The sequence below is a fragment of the Bombina bombina genome, chromosome 7, assembly GCF_027579735.1.
Source record: "Bombina bombina isolate aBomBom1 chromosome 7, aBomBom1.pri, whole genome shotgun sequence".
Classification (NCBI taxonomy): domain Eukaryota; kingdom Metazoa; phylum Chordata; class Amphibia; order Anura; family Bombinatoridae; genus Bombina; species Bombina bombina.
In genome coordinates, this window is record NC_069505.1 from 88,693,498 (window position 1) to 88,697,166 (window position 3,669).

Here is a 3,669-nt window from a genome sequence, read left to right on the forward strand (position 1 = left end):
GTGGTAGCATGAGACGGAGTCTACAACCCACACAAGTGGCTCAGGTAGTGCAGCTCATCCAGGATGGCACATCAGTGCGAGCTGTGGCAAGAAGGATTGCTGTGTCTGTCAGCGTAGTGTCCAGAGCATGGAGGCGCTACCAGGAGACAGGCCAGTACATCAGGAGACGTGGAGGAGGCTGTAGGAGGGCAACAACCCAGCAGCAGGACCGCTACCTCCGCCTTTGTGCAAGGAGGAACAGGAGGAGCACTGCCAGAGCCCTGCAAAATTACCTCCAGCAGGCCACAAATGTGCATGTGTCTGCTCAAACGGTGAGAAACAGACTCCATGAGGGTGGTATGAGGACCCAACGTCAACAGGTGGGGGTTGTGCTTACAGTCCAACACCGTGCAGGACGTTTGACATTTGCCAGAGAACACCAAGATTGGCAAATTCGCCACTGGCGCCCTGTGCTCTTCACAGATGAAAGCAGGGGCACACTGAGCACATTTGACAGACGTGACAGTCTGGAGACGCCGTGGAGAACGTTCTGCTGCCTGCAACATCCTCCAGCATGGCCAGTTTGGCAGTGGGTCAGTAATGGTGTGGGGTGGCATTTCTTTGAGGGGCCGAACAGCCCTCCATGTGCTCGCCAGAGGTAGCCTGACTGCCAATAGGTATCAAGATGAGATCCTCAGACCCCTTGTGAGACCATATGCTGGTGCGGTTGGCCCTGGGTTCCTCCTAATGCAAGACAATGCTAGACCTCATGTGGCTGGAGTGTGTCAGCAGTTCCTGCAAGACGAAGGCATTGATGCTATGGACTGGCCCTCCCGTTCCCCAGACCTGAATCCAATTGAGCACATTTGGGACATCATATCTCGCTCCATCCACCAACTTCATTTTGCACCACAGACTGTCCAGGAGTTGGTGGATGCTTTAGTCCAGGTCTGGTAGGAGATCCCTCAGGAGACCATCCACCACCTCATCAGGAGCATGCACAGGCGTTGTAGGGAGGTCATACAGGCACGTGGAGGCCACACACACTACTGAGCCTCATTTTGACTTGTTTTAAGGACATTACATCAAAGTTGGATCTGCCTGTAGTGTGTTTTTCCACTTTAATTTTGAGTGTGACTCCAAATCCAGACCTCCATGGGTTGAAAATTTTGATTTCCATTTTTAAATTTTTGTGTGATTTTGTTGTCAGCACATTCAACTATGTAAAGAACAAAGTATTTAATTAGAATATTTTATTCATTCAGATCTAGGATGTGTTATTTTAGTGTTCCCTTTATTTTTTTGAGCAGTGTATATATATATATATATATATATATATATATATATATATATATATATATATATATATATATATATATATTGAACTGGAACATATTATATTAAATAAATAATTGCTGCATTGAATATATATATAGGAGATAAATTCAGAATTATTATAGATTAAATGACAATCTTAATAATCCCATGGTTAAAAAATATATATATATATAACATGCTTTCCTGTTTTTCCAGATGGAGCCAAAAGATGTCATATACAGGATGGATACATGGGATGAAATAAGTCATATCATATGATTGTGCACTAAATGTTTATACAAATTTAAATACATCTCTTGAAATATAGTGAGATGGATATATGGAAGTCGATATGACTATACAATATTGGTATCTGATATCAAAGTATAAATTTTCTGTTAGGCTAAATGAAATATAAATGCTAACAAGAGAAATCTACTAATGCAATACATTATACTATGTTTAATAGGGAAAATTAAATTTAACAATATACTTATTTTAATATAATATAATGTTAGACACATGATGTTTCATATCAAAAGGATCAGAGGTGATATAATACTACCCCATCTGTGATTGATATTGTGAGGGATTCATGCAAGAAATTATGGCAGTTATTACATATTTTAATGAAATAATCTCTTTCACTGTTAGAAATGTTCAGGTGAATCTGTTTGTATGCGTCTACTGCCACCCGAGGGCTGGAACCCAGTATGACAGTTAAGGGATTTAACTGTTAAAAGATGCGTTTCCATGGTGACCGAGGGCCAATCCAAATAGACATCACATCTAACCAATGGGATGGTCAGATCTCGTAGGGCCACCCCCATGGTTTCATCAATGAATGAAAACTTATATAAGTATAAGCAGGATAGAGAAAGGGACACAGATTGCTGACTTGAATGATAACTACTGCTGGGCATTTCAAATACATTCATTCTGAGCAAGCTGACTGCCTTTTCTCATTGATTGCAAAATTTACTTATCTGTCTTCTGAGATGAAACAAGGAGTTTTTTGGTAACAAAACTATCAATTTTGATCATTTTTGTAACGTGTATATATATATATATATATATATATATATATATATATATATATATATATATATATATATATATATATATATATATATATATATATATAGGTTCTGGGTTAGTGTCAGGTTTTTTTTTTTTTTTTCTTCTTTTTTTTTTTTCTTTTTTTTTCTTAATATGGAACGCTTCACGAATTTGCGTGTCATCCTTGCGCAGGGGCCATGCTAATCTTCTCTGTATCATTCCAATTTTAGTATATGTGCTGCCGAAGCAAGCACAGTGTCAGGTTTTTTTAAGGGTTTTTTGGGTGGGTTTTATTTTTAGTTTAGGTTCTGAGCATGTAAAATAGCTAAATTCCCATACAAATGCCCTTTTCAGTGCAATGGAAAGCTTAGGTGTTTTTAGATAGTTATTTTATTTGGGGCGTTGGTTGTGTTGTATTTTTTTACAGGTAAAAGAGCCGATATCTTTGGGGCAATGCCCCACAAAAGGCAATTTTAAGGGCCATTGGTAGTTTATGGTAGGGTTTTTTTTATTTGGGGGCTTTTTTATTTTGATAGGGCTATTAGATTAGGTGTAATTATTTTTTTATTTTTGATATTTTTTTTCTTATTTTTTGTAATTTAGTGTTTGATTTTTTATGTAATTTAGTTTTTTTTATTTTTAGTTATTTTAGTGTTTATTTTTTTTTTTGTAATGTTAGGTTTAAGTGTAAAGCAGGGTAGGTTTTAGTTCACAGGTAAGTATGTATTTATTTTAACTAGGTAGTTAGTAAATAGTTAATAACTATTTACTAACTAGTCTACCTAGTTAAAATAAATACAAACTTACCTGTGAAATAAAAATAAAACCTAAGCTAGCTACAATATAACTATAAGTTATATTGTAGCTAGCTTAGGTTTTATTTCACAGGTAAGTAAGTATTTAGTTTAGGTATTATTTAGTTAATAATTGTAACTTTAGTTTAGCTCTATTTTAATTATGTTAAAGTTAGGGGGTGTTAGGGTTAGGGTTACGTTAGGGTTAGGTTTAGGGGTTAATGGATTTATTTAGTGGTAGTGATGTGGGAGGCCAGCCATTTAGGGGTTAATAACTTTAGTATAGTGGCAGCGACATCGGTAGCGGCAGATTAGGTGTTAATAGTTTTATGTAGGTGGTAGTGATGTCAAATTTCTATAGTTCTTTTGATATATCTTACTATGTAAGAAAAGACCAATATCATTATAACAATACAGGAAGTAACATATTCTGATGGGTGGCATTTATGATTTTTCATAAATGCCTTTGATATATTTGTGGATGTACTTGAGCAATACAGCTCTTATACCTTAGGCATAA

The 3,669-nt window shown here is 36.5% G+C and overlaps 1 non-coding gene across 1 annotated transcript; it reads right to left on the minus strand.

The window, feature by feature from the left end:
• Positions 1-2,502: 2,502 nt before the first annotated feature.
• Positions 2,503-2,609, minus strand: LOC128637108 (U6 spliceosomal RNA). Its single transcript, XR_008398974.1, has one exon. It is a non-coding gene; the product is annotated as a U6 spliceosomal RNA (small nuclear RNA).
• Between the last annotated feature and the right edge of the window lie 1,060 nt (positions 2,610-3,669).